Raw genomic sequence first — 25,093 nt, forward strand, 5'->3', positions numbered from 1 at the left:
AACAGGTCAGGTTGGGAGGGGGTACACTGGGGGGCTTGGATACACAGAAACCCAGTGAGGCTCGTGACAGAGGTCATAGCCGTATCCAGTGCTGGCGATGCCATGAAATGGGCCATATTGCTGCCAACTGTCCCCTGTCAGTGGAGCCAATGGACTGCAACCAGACCCGGCGAATGTCACTGTTTGCCCGGCCGGTTCTGGCTGCCGAGTCAGTCACGGATGCAGAACCCCAAGTGTGTATGGTCACAATCGGTGGTCACACGGTGGAAGCCTTGCTAGACTCAGGGAGTCTGGTTACCCTGGTGCGGGGAACTTTGGTTGATCCTCGACTGTACAGTGGGTGTAAAGTGGGAGTGTTATGTATACATGGGGACACTCGCGAATATCCCACTGCTGTCATCAACCTACATACCCCTTGTGGTACTGTTACCCATGAAGTGGGGGTGGTGGGGACCCTGTTTCATGAGGCTATTATCGGCAGAGACTTACCGGTGTTTTGGGACCTCTGGAGACGAAGACCCACCTCAGGTGCTGTTGCAGATAATGGACGTCAGGTATGTCCGGCCTTGGCCCCTGAACCCTTTGAGGCCGATGTACCCACACCAGCAGTAGGGGTGACCCCAGGTGATGAGTTCTCTCCCCTAGAGGTCCTAGCTGGTGAGGTCGAGGGCCACGAGGAGGTGGCCGACATGCCGGACCTTGAGTTTTCCCGTGAGAATTTTGGGGCTGCACAGCTACAGGACCCTACCTTGTTTAAAGCACGGGAGAATGTTAAGGTGATAAATGGGGTACTCCAAATACCAGGGGCTGACAAAATATACCCCCGAATGGTGATTGTTGGGGAGCTGTTGTACAGGGTCGACCAGATACGGGGTGAGGAGGTTGAGCAACTTGTAGTACCCCAATCTCACCGTAGGCTGGTGCTAGAGTTGGCACACAAACATGTGCTGGGAGGGCACTTAGGTGCTGAGAAGACCCGGGAGAGGATCCTGCAGAGATTTTTCTGGCCCGGGGTGTGGGAGGAGGTAAACCGGTATTGTAGCTCCTGCCCTGAGTGTCAACTTACTGCCCCGGTGTCCCACTTCAGGAGTCCTTTGGTCCCGCTACCAATCATAGAGGTGCCATTTGAACGGATTGCAATGGATCTGGTTGGCCCCATAGTCAAATCCTCAAGGGGGCACCAATACATCCTGGTTATCCTGGACTACGCTATGCGGTATCCCGAGGCGATTCCATTAAGGAACACCTCCTCCAAAAATATTGCTAGGGAGCTGTTCCAGGTATTCTCACGCACAGGCCTCCCCAAGGAAATCTTGACTGACCAGGGTACCCCATTCATGTCTAGGGTAATGAAGGAGATGTGTAAGTTACTGCAGGTTAAACAGCTCCGCACCTCTGTGTATCATCCTCAGACAGATGGCCTAGTCGAGAGGTTTAACAAGACCTTGAAGGGGATGCTAAAGAGGGTGGTCAGCAAGGATGGGAAGGACTGGGATTGTTTGTTGCCCTATTTGATGTTTGCCATACGTGAAGTTCCCCAGTCCTCCACGGGTTTCTCACCCTTTGAGCTGTTATATGGCCGTTCCCCACGTGGGCTTTTGGATATAGCCAAGGAGACCTGGGAACAGGAGAGGACCCCCCACCGTAGTGTGATAGAACACGTCTCCCTTATGCAGGACCGCATAGCGGCGGTAATGCCCCTTGTAAAGGAGCACATGACAAGAGCACAAGAGGCCCAGTCTAGGGTCTACAATAGGTCAGCCAGACTCAGGACCTTTAACCCAGGCGACAGAGTGCTAGTTCTGGTGCCCACCGTTGAGAGCAAGTTCTTGGCAAAATGGCAAGGACCATATGAGGTCATGGAGAAAGTAGGGGAGGTAACCTACAAGGTATCTCAGCCGGGGAGGAGGAAACCCGAACAGATATACCACGTGAACCTCCTAAAGCCATGGAGGGAAAGAGAGTCCCTGATGGCCGTGGGAGTAGAAAAAGCGTCTGTCCCCAAGAAGGGGACACCGGAGGTAGGTGTACCCGATGCCAAGGTGCCTGAAGTACGGATCTCGGAGTCCCTCTCCAGGGCCCAGATTCAGGAAGCGAAGGAGTTTGTGCTCCGAAATGTGGATGTGTTCTCTAAGTTACCGGGACGTACTTCAGTCATCAAGCATGACATCATAACCGAACCCCACATCCGGGTACACCAAAAACCCTACCGGGTCCCTGAAGCGCGCCGGCTTGCCATATCCGAAGAAGTCAGGCAGATGTTAGACCTGGGGGTTATCGAGGAGTCTAAAAGTGACTGGTCGAGTCCTATTGTGTTGATTCCCAAACCTGATGGTTCCCTACGGTTCTGCAATGACTTTAGGAAGTTGAACGAGGTGTCCAAATTTGATTCTTATCCCATGCCCAGGGTTGACGAGTTGATAGAACGACTGGGAAAGGCTAGATTCTTCTCCACCCTTGACCTGACGAAAGGGTATTGGCAGGTACCCCTTACTGACAGGGCCAAAGAGAAGACCGCTTTTGTTACTCCTGATGGGCTTTTTCAGTACGTGGTACTCCCCTTTGGGCTACATGGGGCTCCCGCCACATTCCAGAGGTTAATGGATCTAGTCCTAAAACCTCACCGGAGATATGCCTCGGCCTACCTGGATGACATCATAGTTTATAGTAACGATTGGGAGAGTCACCTGGCCAAGGTGCAAGCAGTGGTAGACTCCCTGAGGGCAGCAGGGTTGACAGCGAACCCCCAAAAATGTGCACTGGGTCTGGAAGAGGCCCGTTACCTGGGGTACCGTATTGGGCGAGGTGTCATCAAACCCCAAGTAAATAAAGTGGAGGCGATCCAGCAGTGGCCACGACCTATGAGCAAGAAGCAAGTGAGGGCTTTCCTAGGTATAGTGGGCTATTATCGCCGATTTATCCCCGATTTTGCTACCATAGCGGCACCCCTGACTGACCTGACCAAGGGTAGCAGGGCGGTGATGGTAAAGTGGAGTGAAGAGGCTGAGGGGGCGTTTCAGCGACTTAAGACAGTTTTGTGCGAGGGACCGGTACTGATCACCCCTGACTTCACCAAGACCTTTATTGTGCAGACTGACGCTTCTGACGTGGGCTTAGGGGCTGTCCTGTCCCAAGTAGTGAAGGGTGAGGAACATCCCGTGACATTCCTGAGCCGCAAGCTCACACCCCCTGAGAAGAACTATAGTATAGTTGAGAGGGAGTGCTTGGCGATAAAATGGGCTCTGGAATCCCTGAGGTATTACTTGATAGGGCGACAGTTTACGCTAGTGACCGATCACTCTCCCCTCACCTGGATGAGTCAGGCTAAAGAGAGGAACGCCAGGGTCACAAGGTGGTTCCTAATGTTGCAGAATTTCAAATTCACGGTAGAACATCGAGCAGGAAAGCTGCATGGGAATGCCGATGCCCTGTCTCGTACCCACTGTCTGATGGCCAAAAGTGTTCGCCCCCACAGGGTCAAACAGAGGGGGAGGGTATGTGAGACACTGAAGGGGTTAACTGTGGATGAGCGGTATGTTTCCCCTAGGTTTTGCTATTATGCAAGGCCTTAGTGCTGAGGTTGGGTGTCCAGCACCTTGGACACAGGTGATGGGAGCAGCCCAATCAGTTTTTTTTTAAAACCGCTCAGCAGTGCTGGAAGTGTTGTCTCTCTCTGGAAGGAGGCTGGAGAGCACACAGCCCTGACCTCTGTGCCTGGAGCAGCCAAGTGATTTTGTATAGTGGTGAGTTAGTGAACACCTGTATAGTTAGCACCCTGACGGGTAGGATTTTTGTTTGTTTAATGCCTGAATGTAAAGGCTGTTTTATTTTGCTGCTACAATAAACGCAGGCGAGACCTGTTTTGGACTGTACCTTGGTGTCACTGTCTTGAACTGCATCACAGCACCCCGCTACCACGGTCTCTACTGGGCCAAATCTCCCACAATACATACATACAAATATGCATATACTAACACACACCACTATCACAGACACACACCAGGCACTTATATACACATATACTACCACATACATGCACATATGATACACTTATCAATACACTAACATACACAGACATACTCCATGAACTTACAGTTTACACATACTTACATACAGTTTAATGCTGTACTTACAGCTTCCTCCTCCCTTGCTCTTCACAAACCTGAGCTGTGTCCCCTCTTCCTCCAGCAGGACCAACAGTGACAGGAAAACATCTACTCTTGTTCCACATTCTACAGCCTGCAGCTGCTCTGCTATTGTAGCGACAAGTTGATTCTTAACTACCGTATAAACTCAAGTATAAGCCAACCCAAGTATAAGCCGAGACCCCTAATTTTAACACAAAAAATTGGAAAAACCTATTGACTTGAGTATAAGTTGAGGGTGGGAAATGCATTGGTCACAGCCTCCCCCGTATATAGCCTGTCAGTCCCCTGTAGTATATAGCCTGTCAGCCCCCTGTAGTATATAGCCTGCCAGCCCTGTGTAGTATATTGTCTGCCAGCCCCCTGAGGTGTATAACCTTCCAGCCCCCTGCAGTATATAGCCTGCAAGCCCCCTGTAGTATATAGCCAGCCCCTGTAGTGTATAGCCTGCCAGCCCCCTATAGTATATAGCCTGCCAACCCCCTGTAGTATATAACCAGCCAGCCCCCTGTAGTATATAGCCAGCCTCCTGTAATATATAGCCTGCCATCTCCCTGTAGTATATATCCAGCCAGCCCCTGTAGTGTATACCCTGCCACCCCCTGTAGTATATACCCAGTCAGCCCCTGTAGTATATACCCAGTCAGCCCCTGTAGTATATAGCCTGCCAGCCCATGTAGTATATAGCCTGCCAGCCCATGTAGTATATAGCCAGTTAGCCCCTGTAGTATATAGCCAGTTAGCCCCTGTAGTGGATAGCATGCCAGCCCCTGTATTATATAGCATGCCAGCCCCTGTAGTGTTTACCCTGCCACCGGCCCCAGTAGTATTTAGCCTGCCTGCCCCTGTAGTCTATAGCCTGCCGGTCCCTGTAGTATATAGCCTGCCAGTCCCTGTAGTATATAGACTGCCACCCCCTGTAGTATATAGCCTTCCAGCCACCTAGTATATAGCCTGCCAGGCCCTGCAGTATATAGACTGCCACCCTCTGTAGTATATAGCCTGCCTGCCCCTGTAATATATATCCTCCCAGCCCCTGTAGTATATAGCCTACTCTTTTATATAGCTTGCAGCCTCTGCCCCCAAAATAATGCCTGTAAGAAAAAAACAAACAATGTACTCACCCTCCAACGCCCCCCCCCCCCCCTCCAGCAGGCTGGAGCAGAGGTCCACTGTCCGGACTCAGCTCCATCTTTACCAGCCCAGCCTGAAGTTACTACCAGGCAACCCTTACTGCGGACCAGCTATCTCCTACCAGCTTTCCAGCTTGCTGAACCTGGTGCTGATGTTAGGTCGTTGCCTGCCATTGAATTATAAATAAAGAACTGTGAGTTGAATTACACAAGGTGCCTCCATGTGATCCCTGGATTAGGCTGCTTCACCATCACGGGCTCCCCATCCTTCATCATCCAGGGATTTCTATATACACCTCAGGGGTTGCCCCAGGGAGAAACCCATTACATCAGCCTCTCCCTCCATTTTTCTTGCACACACCACCTGCTGAAGACCTGCCAGGCTGTAGGCCCGTCCTCCGGTCCCAATACCAAGCACCGTGACCATAACGTGCACAAGGCCATATAAGCCAGCCTCTCCGGTATTCTGGGCCCTGGCTGCCTCCAGCCACCAGAAGAAAGGCTAGGCCTCGGTGGGGGATGTTACTGATGGTAGAAGTGTACTGCTAAGAAGTTCCTGAGGTACAATGTTCCTTCTTTGGCTTTAGAACGATGTTCCTCACAATTTCTTATATTCTAACTCTATACACTGTGATTACAGCAATAAAAAGTTGTAAAAATGATTCTAATTAGCCTGGGTTTAGCCTCAGAGCCTCACTTATTTTATTGTATTCACCCCCCTCACCATAGCAGTTACACTTGGTACAGCCCATCAACTGCTCTATGGGGGAAAGAAGGTGGACGGTGGACCCGGTGGGATGAGGCGGGACTGCTAGCGCAACGGGTGTAGTGAATAAATTAATACATGAGGTGCTCTGAGGTACTATGATGGTAGATGTCCTTTAAGTCGGGGGCCGCCTGTAGTTAGTAGATAACATATAGTTCATAGTATCATAGTTTATATGGTTGAAAAAACACACTTGTCCATCAAGTTCAACCAAGGAAGGGAAGGAAGGGATTTAGGGGAAACAATTCTATATAACATAGCCATCAATGTTATTTAGGTGTAAAAAGGCATGTAGACCCTTCTTGAAGCTCTCTGCTGTCCCTGCTGTGACCAGCGCCTCAGGCAGGCTATTCCACAGATTGACAGTTCTCATAGTAAAAAAGCCCTGTCGCCTCTGGTGATTAAACCTTCATTTCTCCAAACGGAGACAGTGCCCTCTCATCTTTTGATTTGATTTAATATGAAACAACTTACCACCATATTTTTTGTATGGACCATTCATATATTTATATAAATTAATCATGTCCCTTCGAAGTCGTCACTTTTCCAGACTGAATAAATCTAGTTGTTTTAATCTTTTCTCATAACTAATACCCTCCATACCCTTATAATTTTTCTGGCTCTACGTTGAACCCTCTCCAGCACCAGGGCATCCTTTTTATGGACCGGTGCCCAGAACTGGAAAGCATATTCCAGGTGAGGCCGAACCAATGCCTTGTACAGTGGTAATATTACATCCTTATCCCGAGAGTCCATACCACTTTTGATACATGACAAGATTCTACTGGCTTTAGAGGCAGCTGATTGACATTGCATGCTGTTATTCAATTTATGATCAACTAGTACCCCCAGGTCCTTCTCAACATGGGACTCTCCCAGATTTACTACCGAGAGGACATATTTTGCCTTTGGATTATTAGCCCCCAGGTGCATAACCTTACATTTATCCACATTAAACCTCATTTGCCAAGTGGATGACCAAACATTCAGTTTGTCCAAGTCACCCTGCAGCCTATAGTCACATCCTCCATAGACTGTATTACTGTATTAATAGACAATGTTGCTGGATGGGTACAACAGGAATAAAAATCTTCTTGAGTGATCAGGATACAGCGTGTACTACCTTTTGGCCTGTATACGGCGGTAGACTGATCAATTACACAATGCACTTGATGGTATTCTCAATTATGAACCTTGCTATGTAACAAACAGTACAATTATCGGGTGAGGCACATTAGTCAGTAAGAGGTAGTGTGGCGTGTCTAGGGTTGCAGCTTTTTGTTTTTCTCCATAGAATTTTATACACGCCATGTCTATCACAACCTGAGATCTAGGGCAGTCACAGATCTCCTGCTCTTCTGCCTATAGACATGCTAATTAAACCTTTACTTGGGTTGTAAACAAGAGTTCTGGACCAGAACACGGATAGTATTAGCAGTTAAACACAAGCAGCATATTGTCACCTCAGTTGAATTCATCCTTTAGTCCCTTTGTTTACTTTAAAGCCTTCACATTGCATTGGATTGATCATCACTGTAGACTTGTTGGACTTCTGTGGGCAGCATCTATGAGTATTCACCCTTTAACCACTGGACTTTGTTGTTCTCCGAGTTTTGACTGCTGGAGAAAACTGGTGAAGTGCCTGAATGTAGCCAAGGGGTATTACCAGATCCCAACAGAGCAATGGGGATTCAAGGGGAATCCAAAACCAGGGTTAGAGCAAGGCAAAGAACTAATCTAGCTGTTAGATTGTCAAACTGAGCAGTAGTCATAGACTCCAGGGTCAATGCGGAAAATAAAGCAATGATCGTGATGATTTTTGACAATGTAGTTTATTACATTATAAAATGGTTAGAAAAGTATCAAGTCAATCACATAGGATAGCACAGGGTTGTTGCACACAATAATTGACACATGAAAGAGCAATAGACAATTTTATGCTCTGATTAGTCACTCCGTTGGCGCCTGAATAGGTCTGGTGAATAATCCTCCTAATTGGTCACCCAGGTGAGAGTTCTGATTGGTCGAATCACTAATACACTTGAAAAAGGTGATCCAAGGAAGGGAAGGGATTGGATGAGGAAGGGATTTAGGGGAAACAATTCTATATAACAAAACAGTCAATGTTATTTAGGTGTAAAAAGGCATCTAGACCCTTCTTGAAGCTCTCTGCTGTCCCTGCTGTGACCAGCGCCTGAGGCAGACTATTCCACAGGTTGACAGTTCTCATAGTAAATAAGCCCTGCCGCCTTTGGTGATTAAACATTGATTTCTCCAGCCGGAGACAGTGCCCCTTGTCTTTTTATTTAATTTAACCTGGAACATATTTCCACCATATTTTTTTGTATGGACCATTCATATATTTAAATAAATTAATCATATCCCCTCGTAGTCGTCTCTTTTAAAAATTAAATAAGTTAAACAATATTAAAACAATAACTGATACCCTCCATACCCCTTATCATTTTTATATTTAAATAGATCAGGTGCCTTAGTATGCAGAAATACATAATGGGGGAGGTTTATCAAGGCTTGTCCCTCGTGTTTTATGGTGTACCAGACTTGAAATAATCCCAATTCTTTGGCCTGGAATTGCCATTATTTGCCTTACGCCAGTGGGCTTGGAGGAGTGGGTGTGAAGGGGACCCTGTCTCAAAGCGGAGTGGGCTGAAGTAGAGTGTTGATGTGCACTAGCTGTAGCAGATCTGGCACAAGTTATAGCTAAAGCAGAATTGGTGCAGGTTATAGCGCAATGCTACAACTGGCAGCACGACAACCGCTGGATATATCACGAGGCCGGACCCTCTTGAAATATCTGGCATAGGGGAAGGGGCAGGGGGAACATCACTGCTGGTGCTCCATGCGCCAGCTCACGATAAATTCCCCCCAATGTGTTTAGCAAATGTGGTACCAATATACAAAAAAGGATCAAATAGCGATCCTGGAAACTACAGACCCGTGAGTCTAACTGCTGTGGTGGGGAAAATATTTGAGGGGTTTGTTAGAGATGCTATCCTGGAGTACAACCTGTGCACAACCTTATAACCCAGCGTCAGCATGGGTTTATGAGAGATCGGTCCTGTCAGACTAATCTGATTGGTTTCTATGAGGAGGTAAGTTCAAGACTGGATCTGGGGGACTCTGTGGATGTTGTATATCTGGACTTTTCAAAGGCATTTGACACCATGCCACATAAAAGGTTGGTATATAAAATGAGACTGCTGGGAATAGGAGGAAATCTGTGTATTTGGGTAAGTAATTGGCTTAGTGATAGAAAACAGAGGGTCGTCATTAATGGCACATTCTCAGATTGGGTTGATGTTACCAGTGGAGTGCCACAGGGGTCAGTATTGGGGCCACTTCTTTTTAATATTTTTATTAATGACCTTGTAGTGGGTTTACACAGTCAAGTTTCAATATTTTCAGATGATACTAAGCTGTGTAAAGTAATAAATACTGAGGTCGATAGTTTAGCTTTACAGAGGGATTTGTGGAAACTTGGGGAGTGGGCAGAGAAATGGTTGATGAGATTTAATGTAGATAAATGTAAAGTTATGCACTTGGGCCATGGAAACAAAAAGTATAACTATGTTCTAAACGGTCAATTACTTGGTAAAACTGGAGCTGAAAAGGACTTGGGGGTATTGGTGGATGGTAAACTTAATTTTAGTGACCAGAGCCAGGCGGCTGCTGCTAAAGCAAATAAAATTATGGGATGTATCAAGAGAGGAATAGATTCTCATGATAAAGACATAGTTTTGCCCTTATATAAATCCCTGGTCAGACCACACTTGGAATATTGTGTACAGTTTTGGGCGATACGCGTGGGGCATCCGTGGGCTCTCCCCCTCATACATTATACTAGGTAATATGATGCATTTACTTTCTGTTTTATTCACTTGAACCTACTCCCTTATGTTCTTTTGGCTGCTATTACTCTGCACACAACACTTTATTTGTGCACTATCATCTTTGTGTTTTATATTACATTGTTGTAGTGAAACTGTCTGTGATTGAATCCACGATGCACTTTATTTGTATATAATCTTTTCTTAAGTATTATTTGGACCCCATTATTGGGATGATGTGTATATATATTTAATTGACAGCCTTGTTCATTTTTTCTATTTTTGTTTTGTCATTTACGTGAGGAATACCATATTGAGGAGAGTCCTTTATGTTTGTTATTCCCTTCATTGGGTTTTTAAATGTTTTTATTGTCTTGTTTATGAATTAATAAATTGATATTTTCTACACATCCGCTGTTTTTCTTCCCTGACCAGTTTTGGGCACCAGTGTATAAAAAGGATATAGTAGTGCTGGAACGGGTGCAGAGGAGAGCAACCAGGATTATTAGGGGAATGGGGGGATTAGAATACAATGACAGATTATAAAGTTTGGGATTATTCAGTTTAGAAAAAAGACGACTGAGGGGAGACCTCATTACAATGTACAAATACCTGAACGGACAGTACAAGGATCTCTCCAAAGATCTTTTTATACCTCGGCCTGTGACCAGGACAAGGAGGCATCCTCTACGCCTAGAGGAGAGGCGATTCTACCATCAACATAGACAAAGGTTCTTTACTGTAAGAGCAGTGAGACTGTGGAACTCTCTGCCGCAGGAGGTTGTTATGGCGGACTCTATGTACATGTTCAAGAGAGGCCTGGATACCTTTCTGGAGAGAAAAAATAACACGGGTTATGGGGATAAAACATTTATTTAATTCTTAAAGGTTGGACTTGATGGACTTATATGTTCTGGTATAAGGATGATTTCAATTTTAAGATTTGTTAATTTTTTTAACAACACATTTTCAACCTATGACCATAGAGAGAGACCTGATCAGCAGCAAAATGGCAGTTCCTCTACACTGCTGCAGTTTAGGTAGGTGTTAAGGGCTCACCCTAGCCCCTCCACAACATACCGTATCATTGTGGTGTGTGAAGGGGTTAAGCAATTCTATATTGAAATAGATCTACAATGTGGGTTTTTAAAGGGAATTTACCAACCCCAAATCATAGCATTTAGTCAGGCGCAAGCTTTCCCGAGAATATTCTACATGTCTAAAAAATTGGTGCGCTGTGCACTGATAGACATTGACAACATGGGGCTCATTTACTAAGGGTCGTGCTGTGCACTTTCGTTGGACTTTGCACCTTTTTTGGGGATTGCACAACTTGGACAGATATTTAACAGGTGTCCGCGCTGGGATTGTGTCACACGTGATCATTTTCTGTCGCAGCTGCGCTGGCTTCCATGCAACACAAATTAGGGGGCGTGCTGTTGGACGATCCGACTGATTAGGACTGAGCACGGGATTTAACTTTCAAATTGTGTTGCAAGATAATGGACTTACATGCACCAGGAAGAAGATGGTGAACTCTGTCGGACCTGAGCAGAGAAGCGACACATGCAGGATATCGGGGGCACGATCTTAGTGAATTGCGGCACAGTGCATGATCGTCGGACAATGCACTTTCTGTGAACTACTTGGGAAATGTAAGTAAATGTGCCCCACTGAGGCAATAAATTATCAAAAGCTAAAACAAGGTTTTTATGTAAATTTATAGTAAGTGATTTATATTATTGACTGGTTGCAGATTTGCTCCTGATTTTCTTGAGTAAAGTAAAAATCTGCACAATTCCAGTTGCAGATTTTGTGTGGATGATGACCAGGAACTAGAACTAGGGAAGGACAGTTTTTTGTTATATTTTGTTTTTTGTGGCTGCCCCTTGTGCACTATATTTATAATGTGTCAATGCCATAATTTTGCCTTTGTCACTCAGTTTGGGTTGAGCTTTGGAAACCCATTACTCTTCCTGCGCTCCTAGGTTTCCAACACTTTTTTTTCCATTTTTGGCACATACGTAGATCAAAAATTACTGGTCTACCAAGGTCTAGTTCACCTTCATGAATGTGGATTCATTTCAGACCCTTTTTGATCGTGCGCCAATACATTAATCAGAAATCCCAGTCTTATAACCCACACAATTTGTGCATCAAAAAAACAGACCATGCTACACTATTAAATGAATGCCCCCCCAGTGTATTCAAGGAAAAAATTGTATCTGTCACATGTGGCAGGATGTCATTTCTACCAACTTTTTAAAAAAAGGATTTACGGTAATGTCTATAAGAACATCTGAATGTTGAGTTTGACAATTTTTGTATATGGCATGGAATATATTTTCAGTAATGTGTAATACTATCTCTTAGCCTGCAGATGTCATGCTAACTGTCTACTAACGCATGCACGCAAAAACTTTTTTATAGATAGGAACTGATACTAAGCCACTGATACAACAATAGCAAGATGATTTTGTTTGAAGAATCGGCTTTTTAAAATTATAAGTGTAAATATATTCCGAGTTTTTGTAGAGATGCAGAAATGTACTAAATATGGATAAGTAATAAAATACCATATAAGTTAAATTTAAAGGGACTCCATTACACCAACTTTTATATCAAGGAGAGGATTAAAACTGCCACAAGCCCTGGGATGTATGAATATTATAGCCCCTACAAGTCTAAAATTAATTTCCAAAAATGGTACTAGAATCAAGCTTTTTTGGTAATGGAGGATGTGCTCCTCCTGCCTGCCCTATATATCTGTGGTTTCAGGACCTTTGGAGGACCTTCAAAGGTTCTGAAATGTCTCTTGTGTATTGAGAGCAAGAACAGATATACAAGGATTTCATGAAGGTTCTTATTAGAATAAAATTTGGTTTGTAGTTTGGGTGGCCCAAGGCCCCTCTAGAAGGTTAGGCCCCTTAGGGTACAGCCCAAACTGCCTATACTATAATCCACCACTGTTTATGCCAATAAAATACTAGCACCCTCAATAGTATAAAATATCCTTTTTAAAATTCCCTCCTTTGCATTAAAATTTGCCCGTTAACCATAGTCTATTTGCTGTGGTTAATAATTCAAATACAGTTACATCACCCCCTCCTTAATTCATATGCAGCTCTTTATTAAGGGCTAAAACACATGGCTGTGCTCAGCTTGTGAATTCCGGATTGGGTGGTGGAACAGAGTTTACTGACTGGATACCGTGCTTGGGTCTAGACTTTAAGCATTATAGTTTGATACCTCTGGACAACAGTGACGTATTGTAATCATGGACGCAGGAAGTTATAATTGTATCACTTTAGCCAAAATTCATACTTACTAGTAATTATGTAGTACCAGTAGTACTCTGGCTTTATTAATTTATTTGAAGCACAGAAGCATCCTAAGTAGAGATGAGCGAACATACTCGTCCGAGCTTGATGCTCGTTCGAGCATTAGCGTACTCGAAACTGCTCGTTGCTCGGACGAATACTTCGCCTGCTCGAGAAAATGGCATCTCCCGCCGTTTTGCTTTTTGGCGGCCAGAAACAGAGCCAATCACAAGCCAGGAGACTCTGCACTCCACCCAGCATGACGTGGTACCCTTACACGTCGATAGCAGTGGTTGGCTGGCCAGATCAGGTGACCCTGGAATAGACTAGCCCCTGCCTGCGCTGCTCGGATCATTCTCTGTCTGGATGCCGCTAGGGTGAGAGCTGCTGCTGGTCAGGGAAAGCGTTAGGGTTTTCTATTAGAATAGTGTTAGGCAGGAGTGATTCTACAAGAACCCAACAGCCCTTCTTAGGGCTACAATAACGTTTTATTTTCCTTTTTTGTGGTTTGCTTGTGGCTGGGCTTGCTGGCATTAGTAGTGCAGCTAGTACCATATTGTGAGTAATTTGAAGGGAGACTTGTGTTTAGCTCTTAGTGACACACATATCCACCTCAAACACCAAAGTGGGACAATTTATTAGGGGTTTGATTTGAATTACACCGAGTCTGCTGATTTATTTTTTTTACGTTTATTTCTTTTTAGAACTCACATTAATCTGCCAAAGCAGTGTGCTTTGAGTGTGGGCTAGAAAATAGCCATAGGAGAACCCCAACGGCTTATTTAGGCCTACAATAGCGTTATATTTTCCTTTTTCTTTTGGTTTGCTTGTGGCAGGGCTTGCCGGCATTAGTAGTGCAGCTAGTACCATATTGTGAGTAATTTGCAGGGGGACTTGCGACCGTTGTGTTTAGCTCTTAGTGACACACATTTCCACCTCAAACACCGAAGTGGGACAATTTATTAGGGGTTTGATTTGAATTACGCCGAGTTTGCTGATTTATTTATTTTTTTACGTTTATTTATCTTATAACTCAAAGTCATCTGGCACAGCACAAAATCCAGTTGTGTGCTGTCAGTGTAGGTTAGAAACTAGCCATAGCAATAGGATAGCATCGTTTTGTTTAAAAAAAAAAACAAAAAAACACACACAAAAAAAAATTTGAAGTTTACACTTTAATTTTGAAAATGTTTAACCCGAGGGCTAGGGGTAGAGGACGAGGGCGTGGACGTGGGCGTCCAACTACTGCAGGGGTCAGAGGCCGTGGTCCTGGGCGGGGTGAGACACCACCTGCTGATGAGGGAGCAGGGGAGCACCGCAGAGCTACACTCCCTAGGTTCATCATGTCTCAAGTTACTGGGACTCGTGGTAGAGCACTGTTGAGGCCAGAACAGTGCGAAGAGGTGATGTCGTGGATTGCGGACAATGCTTCTAGCCATTTTTCCACCAGTCAGTCTTCCACGCAGTCCACCCATGTCACCGAAATCAGCACTCCTCCAGCTCCTCCACCTCAGCCTCCTTCCCCCCAGTCTGCCCCCTCCCAGCAAAATTTGGCATTTGAACCGGCATACTCTGAGGAACTGTTTTCTGGACCCTTCCCACAGTCACAAACCACTTGTCCGGTTGCTGCTGAGCAATTTTCCGATGCCCAGGTTTTCCACCAGTCGCAGTCTGTGGGTGATGATGACATTATTGACGTAGTGGAAGAAGTGTGTAAAGAGGTGTCGGACGATGAGGAGACACGGTTGTCAGAGAGTGGTGAAGTTGTTGTCAGGGCAGGAAGTCCGAGGGGGGAGCAGACTGAGGGATCGGAGGATGATGAGGTGACAGACCCAAGCTGGGTTGATAGGCCGGGAGAACACAGTGCTTCTGAGACGGAGGCGAGTCCTATAGCAGAACAGGTTGGAAGAGGCAGTGGTGGGGCCAGACGGAGAGGCAGGGCCAGAGCTGGTGCATCAGCGCCAAATGTTGCCCGTAGTCAAGCTCCCGTGACGAGGGCTAGATTTTCAGAAGTCTGGAGGTTCTTTAAAGAAACACCGGATGACCGACGGACTGTGGTGTGCAACCTTTGCCAAACCAGGATCAGCAGGGGTTCCACCACTACTAGCTTAACTACCACCAGTATGCACAGGCATATGAATGCTAAACAACCCACTCAATGGCACCAAGCCCGTTCACCTCCGGCCGGGCACACCACTGCTCCTTCCCCTGTGTCATCTGCTAGTCAGCCCCCTGCCCAGGACCACGGCCCAAACACCTCCCGTGCGAAAACCCCATCTTCGCCTCCACGATCCTCCACAGCATCTACCAGCGTTCAGCTCTCCATACCCCAGACGCTGGAGCACAAAAGGAAGTATAGCGCAACCCACCCACACGCCCAAGCCCTCAACGTCCACATCTCCAAGTTACTTAGCCTGGAGATGCTGCCCTAGAGGCTGGTAGAGACCGAGGCCTTTCGTACTTCTGCGGGACAAGTAGCGAGGGAGAGTAGGCGAGCAGGCAGCTTTTCCAGCACTGGCAGGGGTACACTTTTCTCGGCAGAGTAGGGCTGATCTTTACAGAAAGATGGTGAGGGAGTACGTAGCTGACCATACCATCGTCCTAAATGATCACACAGCTCCCTACAACTACTGGGTTTCAAAGCTGGACATGTGGCACGAACTGGCGCTGTATGCCTTGGAGGTTCTTGCCTGCCCTGCCGCTAGCGTGTTGTCCGAGCGGGTTTTCAGTGCAGCTGGTGGCATCATCACCGATAAGCGTACACGCCTGTCGACTGACAGCGCTGACAGGCTGACGCTTATCAAGATGAATAAAGCCTGGATTTCTCCGGATTTTCATTCTCCACCAGGTGAAAGAAGCTCAACCTGAATAATGTATGCACTCCTCATTGTCCTCCTTCTCCTCCTCTTTGTACACTAAAGCATAGGAAACTGGCTATTTTTGCCAGGGCCAACTGGCTCTAGCTATAGTACTCTATGTATTTAATTTTTCTGGAGGGCCACCTACCCGGTCCTCTGTTTTAAGCAATTTTTGGGAGTGCCACATACAGGCACTCAATCTATTTAATTTTTCTGGAGGACCACCTACCTGCTCCTCTGGTTTGAAAACTTTTTTGGACTGCCACATACAGGCACTATCCAAATTAAATTGTCTCCATAGCAGCCTCCACATGTCGTCTTTTTAGCTGGCTCCACACGTTGTCTCCATTGCTACCTCCACACGTCATCGCCATAGCTGCCTCCAAAAGTCGTCCATATAGCTGCCTCCATACATGGTCTCCTTATCAAACGAACTGTGTCAGGCAGAATTTTGGGTTGTTTTCATGGATTCCACATCAAACTTGTTAACTTTGTCGCCACCCTGCTGTGTAATCCACAAAATATACTGGCAAACTTTTATCATTTACCGTTATTATTTCAGCGTTTCTTGCGCATCTGTTTACATTCCCCTCACCCGCCATATCCCAAACTTATAAGAACGCTACTACACTTGATCTTATACAAAAGGTTCTTAGAAGTGCTGTTTGGGGAGTAGCCTAGAGACAGGGGCTTGGATTGGCGAAAGCTCGCCTGGCAGCGGAGCACCAGCTCCATCTCAAGATCCAACTAACATAGTTTTAACTGCAGCACCTTTAATCTACTACTAGTTCACTGCCTCCATACATCGTCCCCTTATCAAACGAGCTGTGTCAGGCAGAATTTTCAGGTGTTTCACCAGATACATAGTGGAACTCGGCCCATCTGTCGCCGCCATGCTGGAGACCTGAAGTTGCAATCATAGCAGCGCAATATGAATGCCCCATACTGTCGCTCTTAATCATGGAAGTCGTCTCCATGGCTGCCTCCACATGTCGTCCCCTTATCAAAAGAGCTGTGTCAGGCTCATTTTTCGGGTGTTTCACCAGATACGTTATGGAACTTGGTCACTATGTCGCCACCATGCTGTGTTATCGACTAAATATACCGTCAACCTTTTGTTCACATAGGAAATCATTTCACCTCCTTTGGTGAAACCTGAGTCCATTTAGGGTATGTCGCCATGAGACTCTCTAGCCTGCCACTGCTGCCGCTGCCTCTGCATGCCGTCCCCTATAGTGTCAGGGTCAATTATTGGATGTTGATGGCCATGCTGTTGCCCATAATTTTGGCATAATGGTGCGATTAAGCAGCCTCAGAGGCATCCATGCATGCTGCCCCTGCTGTTTCCTGTCCATTTCCGTGGTGTTTCCATCCTTTTCTGAGGTTCCCAGGTGTTTGGCCAAGCTTCCCTGTGCAGAGCCTTGGTCCCCTTGAAAAATGCTCGAGTCTCCCATTGACTTCAATGGGGCTCGTTATTCGAGACGAGCACTCGAGCATCGGGAAAAGTTTGTCTCCAATAACGAGTACCCGAGCATTTTAGTGCTCGCTCATCTCTAATCCTAAGTCATTTATTAATATGTAATACAATACCCTGTCATTAATTAAAATTTAGCTACTTAAAGACACACATCCATTTGATTCTATTGAGAGGTGGCCGGTGCCACCACAACGCTCAGACCCATGATCAGCTGTCTGAGACAATTTTACTTTTAAGTGTAAAGCCTTATTATCATATGCCCTTGTGCTGGATGTCACTGGTACAAGCAGGGATGTATGTGTTAAAAGCACATATTGATTTTATGTACTCTCAGGCATCATGCACACAAACCTTGTTTTGGGGTGTTTGCTAGCCACTGTTTCAATAACTCCACAATTACGGTATATACTCAAGTATAAGCCGACCCGAGTATAAGCCGAGACTCCTAATTTTAAAACAAAAACTGGAAAAACCTATTGAATCAAGTATAAGCCGAGTGTAGCAAATGCATTGGTTACAGCCCCCCTCCCCAGTATATAGCCTGCAAGGCCCCGTTAATATATAGCCTGCCTGCCCCCCAGTATATAGCCTGTCGGCCCCTGTAGTATAAAGCCTGCCAGCCTTGTAGTTTATAGCCTGCCTGCCCTCCAGTATATCACCTGCCAGCCCCCTGTAGTATATAGCCTGCCATTCCCTGTAGTATATAGCCTGCCTTACCCCCAGTATATCGCCTGCCAGCCCCTGTAGTATTTAGCCTACCAGCCCTTGTAGTATTAAGCTTGCCTGCCCCCCAGTATATAGCCTACCAGCCCCCTTTAGTATATAGCCTTCCTGCCCCCCCAGTATATACCCTGCCAGCCCCTGTACTATATAGCCTGTCATCCCCTGTAGTATATAGCCTGCCAGTCTCTGCCCCCCAGTATATAGCCTGCAGCCCCCCCCCCCCCAGTGTATAGCCTGCAGCCCCTGCACCCAATATAATTCCTTTTGGAAAAAGACAAAAAATGTACTCACCTTCTGACGGCCCCCCAGCAGGTCCTCTTCTATCCATCGCAGCTTCGGCATCGGCTCCGTGTCCCTCTGTCGTCCGTTGCAGGCACCATGATCTCAGCCGCTCGGTGACACAAGAGGTATAAGAGCTTATATAATGGCCCAGCCATTCTTTATAAGGGAACTGTATAAAATAATTTAATAAATTCTGCTGCTTGAACCATTCATCAGCCCCATCCTATATACAAAGATAGGTGAAAAAGTTAGCAAGTGTGATGGGCTTGCTTAAAAAGATGCACATTTGAAACTTTGCGGTTGTGTCTTACAGATTGAGAAGCACCAGAATGGATCGCAAGGGAATGGGAAAGGTTAGTATGTCTACTTTTATTATTATATTACATTTATTAGCTTTTCTTTTCATAACTTGCCTGGATATGGGTACGTTCACAACTAAGTTGCAGGCTCCATTAGGAGCCTCTGTTGTGGATTCCAGCAAAAATTGCAATACAAAACATTATGGAAACCCAACAGACTATATTATACTCAACATGACCATCAGGATCAATTTGTGGCAGTCATATGAGGCTTTCATTTTCGCTCAGATTTAATTTCCATATAAAAATGGAAATCACAAAGAAAATGTAAACAGCCCAACTCCTAGGTCCTAGCAGTAGTAAATAATTCCACCATTCCCTTATTAGAATATGTAAATGTAACCTTGACTATGTGTTGTGGCTAGTATATCAGGTCAGCTTCATTCAAATGAATGTAGCTGAACTTTAATACCTTAGTCAGCTCCATAACACCAAGCAATACAGATTTCTAGCTCAACTTATGAGTTAAAACATACTTACCACAGAAGCTTTTATTCTATATCACCAACATTTACCATAATTTGACATGAGTCACAATCCCGCACTGGATTTGTCAAGACTAGTCATTGTCAGCAGGCAAGTCTGCATTTCATCCCATGACTGATATGTATATACATTCCACACGTCTTGTAGCTGGCTGGGTTAAGACTTTATTCTACCTAGAATTAATTAACCACTAAATACTTTGACTTTTAATTCATCAATAATTACAGGGATGTGTCATCAAATAAAATTATACACGTAAGGAAATTAAGAGAACAGATAGATTTTCGTTTATAAATACGAAACATCTGACCTTGTATGGATATTTTACATTATGAGTGTTAAAAAGGTTACCCCTTTTTGTTTAATTTTGGATGCAACTGAATATTGAAAATTGGTTGCATATGCGTACTTAAATGGGATCTGTCAGGACCATTTGGAACACTAAACCACCCACACTATTAGACCAACGGTTTAGTGTCCCTGATTGCCCTTTACCAACCTTTACTTACCTAGAGATGGGTCCGATGGGACAACTGCCCCATCTCTTGTGCTCCATGCACCTGCGCAGTACACCCCGGTTCACGGAGAAGAAGTGAAGCTGGGGTGCAGTACGTCCCACTTTACTTTGTGATGGTGCAGGCTTGGAGAGCACTGGACCGAAGTAAGTATAAAAGTTTTTTTATTTCAATAGTGGCCACATAGCAACTTGGTAAAAGGGGTTTTGGGACACTAAACCCCTGGAACATAAGGACCACTGTTCCCAGTACAATATGTCATGGCAAGAGTTTTTATCTACATATATCAGAGGGCAGAAAGTGTGCATTGATTTCTGTTTATTGCCCGAAATTCACACCCTCCCATCAGCGTGCTGCCAGAGAAATCTAGATTCATTGCTAAACAATGGGGCACATTTACTTACCCGGTCCAGTCTCGATCTCGGTCCAATGAGGATTCAGGTCTGCTGGGATTCACTAAGGTCGTGCGCCCGATATCCAGCAGGTGTCGCTGCTGCTCTGAGGTCCGCCGCAGTTCACCTTCTTCTTCCTGGTGCATGTGAGTGCGTGTTTTGCAACACAAATCTTTTTTTTTTTTAAATTCCGCAGTTTTTCCGAATCTGTCGGGTTGTCCAGCGACCACGCCCCCGGATTTCTGTTGCGTGAAAGCCGTCGCCAATGCGCCACAATCCGATCACGTGTGCCAAAAACCCAGGGCTATTCTGCGCAAAACAGCACAAATCGGAAATATTCGGGAAAACCCGACGGAATCGCAGCCGCCGGACCCTTAGTAAATGAGCCCCAATGTTTTTCCACTGCTGTTTTCCTTCACTGAAGTCTTTCTTCAGAGGTGTTACTCACATGTATCACACATGTGATATACTTTTTATATCCCATTAAAGGGGTTGTTCCAAATAAATTGGTGAGGCACCCGCACTGATGATGAGAAGGGGGACCCCAGCAAATAGGAGAATGGGAATCGCTTTCTCACCAATGAATGGAGGGGCAGAACGTGCATGCTACCCCACTCATTTCAATTCTTTGAGAGCGGTGGAAGAGGGCACATGTTTGTATAGCTGCTCCGCCCACTCCATCAGTGAGAACTGCAGATTACTTTTAAGTTTGGGTCCGAGGTTCGGGTGTATCCCACACGGCCAGCACATATTGCCGGATTTGTGCCTGTGACAAAACATGACATTTTTGGACTCCTGCAGGGTACGCAAGGTAAGTTGATTATTATTTTATACTGACACTCCATCCATAAATGCATGGGTTCTGGGAGGCTCAGGAAGTGAGTTAGGGCTGTCCACACAACCTTCGGATATGGCACAACACTATCTAACAACCCTGAACGGCTGAAAGACCGCTTTCACTAGCCTCAGTGAAACAGAAGCTTATCAGCCCAGTAGACCACCACCAGCTCTCATTTGATATAAGTCCCAGCCCGGCAGTAGATTGGGTGAGGAGACAACCTGGTATCTTGTATATAAGACACGGACGTGGGGATTTGCGGATCGAGGTAAAAGAGCAACGTAGGTAAAATTTTATATTTAAGTGCCTTAAGGGCACACTAGACAAACAGTACACACTATATATATATATATATATATATATATATATATATATATATTAGACTGCAGAGTACAAAATGCAGAGGTAGGAATACAAGTGTCATCAAGTAGTGAATTAGTTACCTTGTGTGGGCCTAGTGGGGATGGATGGTCCACACTTAAAAATCTTTCCTTCACTTGTGATGTTAAGGTTCCCCCAGGCAAAGACCATGGGCACAAGTGGTGCTCTGATTATAATAGGTGCAGACACACCCCTTCACACCCAGGGGTGTCCAGAACCTTGATGGAGTTCTAGCTTCTCAATGGGGAATCATAGGGTCAGGATGAATCCTTGATACTAGATACTAGATACCTGATACCAGACATGATACTATTTGCTATGTTCCCATTCAGAGATATTTATATCTTTGTGTCCAAATATGCTACAACCTAGTTAGACACAGGTATGCGTCACCTTGGTTACCGCGATTCCAAAAACGTATCTGGCCTTGGGCTGAGATGGACCATATTAATATTTCCTTTGTCTCTTGACTAAAAAGTGGAGGAAAGCATCTGAAAATCGGTTTCCTTTGCCGCTGAAGGAAATCCTTTGAGGCTATACCTTCCGGAGGGTTAATGACTCTTCTAGCTTTGACTCAATTAGACTATTCAGATGAGGCTGGAGACAGTGGGTGGCTAGTACTAGCACTGATGAATATAATATGCCCCCTACCTGGGTACATGTGGCTTATATTCATCACAGTGGCCGTGCAGCCAATCCGGTAAATTGATGCCTCTAACTTCTAGTCATGGCTGCGATTCGTCAGGGGTGTCCCAAACTTAAACTTAATTTGAACTTAAAGTTCGGATCTGCTCTTCTCTAGTTAGAACAGGATCACCATTCTCCTAATTTGTGGGGTTCCCATTCCCATGATTGGTGGGGGTACGGGCCGGCAGACCGTGAGTGATTAGGAAGTTATCAGTGAATTGGGGATAACATCTAAAGTTGGGGCAAACTATTCCATGTGAAAACCTTTTTAAAACATACAGTAACTGACTGGACAGAAATACAAAATACATATGGGGAATGTATTAAGACCAGTGTCTTAAAATCAAACCCCCCTCCTCTGCTCTGGCACAGGTATTTACTTAGTAGATAAGCAGTGGCGTAACTTGAAGCTGAAGGGACCCAGTGCAAAGTCTGTGCCAGGCCCCCCAACTATAATGTATGGTTCATAGTACTAGACCTTATGGGCCCCCAAAGCCTCTTGGGCCCGGTTGTGACCACATCCTTTGCCCCCCCTCAAGTTACGCCCTTGTAGATAAGGCCTAATCTACACCAGTTCGGACATAAAACCAGATCTGGACTGGCGGAGATTTCTGCTATAGTCTCAAACAGAAAAATGGCTATAGTAAATGCTCTCCTGCTCTCTGCAGGTGTAAGGGAGGGGGAAACTGGCATGGAGGGGGAGATTTAAGTGCCTGGCGGAGAAGACATAATGAGTCTCCCCCATAGCTTTTATATATGGGCATTTAGAATATAGTTCACCTCATTCATCTCCTGCTTGGGCGGAGATGACTAGACTTTCACCTTTATAATGCCTAATGATGCAAAATTTACCTCAACAAAGCCATAAACTTTCCTTAATAGAGGTATTTTATGGTTCACTGGCCCCTGAAAATAAAGAAGTACCAGACTCTGCTCTTGATATATTGCTCTGATAAGTTTCTTTATCTGTATTTGGGTGGCTACTCCCTTGCTTAAAGGTAACTAACTAGTCATCCAGGTATATCTTACTAGAAGGTAAAATGTGAATATCTAGAAATGTGACATAAATAGAGCGGTGTATATATAGTATATATGGCCTTTTACTGCTTTGAGCATATAAGATAAACTTCTCTTGTATGAAAGGTACATTGAGGCATGATAAGACTCTCTACAATGAGAGGTAGTACAAAGGAAGGCAGGTTTAGTGAAACAACACGCAATGCTCAAGGCAGGCTGTTCAAAGGATACCAGTCATACAGAAGTTCTCATAGGTCCTGGACGGGATCACTGTTACATAATCTGCTGGAATAAATGCAATTCAGCGACAACAATAGATACATAAAGAATGGAGCAATTGATGAAAGGATGGGGCAACAAAGCAAATCGGTAATACAGATGAGACAATAACACAATTCCGTGTTTTATAAGTACAGTAAAACTTGCAAGTCATTTCAAGCCATTGTGGTAACTATGTGTGGCCACCCAGTCAAAGCATAACCCATAACAAAGGGTTATTATATGAAAAACCTTGCTTGGATAGTATGGCCATGCCTTAAAATATAAGCCAAACTTAGTTGGTAGAGATATACTGTATATACTCGAGTATAAGCCGACCCAAGTATAAGCCGAGACCCCTAATTTTACCAAAAAAAAATGGGAAAACCTATTGACTCGAGTATAAGCCGAGGGTGTAGTATACAGCCAGCTAGCCCCCTGTAGTATACAACCAGCCAGCTCCTGTAGTATACAGCCTGTCCCAAGTAGTATACAATCAGCCTGCCCCCATGAAGTATACAACCTGCCCCCAAAAAGTATACAGCCTGCCCCCAAAAAGTATACAGCCTGCCCCCAAAAAGCATACAGCCTGCCCCAAAAAGCATACAGCCTGCCCCAAAAAGTATACAGTCTGCCCCAAAAAGTATACAGCCTGCCCCAAAAAGTATACAGCCTGCCCCAAAAAGCATACAGCCTGCCCCAAAAAGTATACAGCCTGCCCTCAGTATGCCTAGCGAATAATAAAAAATTAAACTTAATACTCACCCTCCGACGATACTCACCTTTGATGCTTAGTGGCGGCTCCCGGTCCTCGGCGCGGGCTCCCGGTCCTCGGCGGCGGCTCCCACTCCTCTGCGGCGGCTTCTCTCTTCTATCTTCACGTGCCGGCAGTCGCGTCCATGCGACTTGCCGGCGGGCGCACTGTGCGATGCGGCGGTGTCGCTGCTGATGACGTCATCAGCGGCGACACCGCTACATCATATTGTGCGCCCGCCGGCAAGTCGCATAGACGCGACTGCCGGCACGTGAAGATAGAAGAGAGAAGCCGCCGCAAAGGATCGGGAGCTGCCGCCGAGGACCAGGAGCCGCCGCCGAGGACCGGGAGCCGCCGCCGAGGACTGGGAGCCGGAGGGTGAGTATTAATTTTTTTTTTTATTATTATTGACTCGTGTATAAGCCGAGATGAGGTTTTTCAGCACATTTTTTGTGCTGAAAAACTCGGCTTATACACGAGTATATACGGTATATGTTCTTGGAGCTTTAGCCCCCCTTATGCTTAGTTAGACATGAATACTGGTGAATGTTTTTTTGTGTGTAGGCAATCAAAATGTCCCCCTAAATGTGCATATTCCATTCTTTTTAAGAACATAAAATAACCAACACTGATATTTTTCTTTGATAGTATCAAGTCATTAATAAAATTCTCAAATTTCAGTGATGTTTACACAATAAAGATACATTTACCACCATTACTTTACAATTTGACTCAGTTTTATTGCTGTTTTAGCTCCTGGTGGTCAGTGTAAAATAGCATGTGGGCGGGGACTCTCTGAGCAGACACTTCATGATCTCTCTAGTGTTGTGTGCTGACAATGTGGTTAGATTATC

The 25,093-nt window shown here is 45.4% G+C and overlaps 1 long non-coding RNA gene across 1 annotated transcript in view; it reads left to right on the forward strand.

The window, feature by feature from the left end:
* LOC140133470 (uncharacterized) overlaps positions 1 to 25,093 on the forward strand; it is an 87,350-nt gene that overhangs the window by 31,619 nt on the left and 30,638 nt on the right. Inside the window, exon 2 of the long non-coding RNA XR_011855899.1 lies at positions 18,866 to 18,905. This is a non-coding gene — a long non-coding RNA (uncharacterized lncRNA). The remainder of the gene's footprint in view (positions 1 to 18,865; positions 18,906 to 25,093) is intronic.

This window comes from Engystomops pustulosus, chromosome 5, assembly GCF_040894005.1.
Source record: "Engystomops pustulosus chromosome 5, aEngPut4.maternal, whole genome shotgun sequence".
NCBI lineage: Eukaryota > Metazoa > Chordata > Amphibia > Anura > Leptodactylidae > Engystomops > Engystomops pustulosus.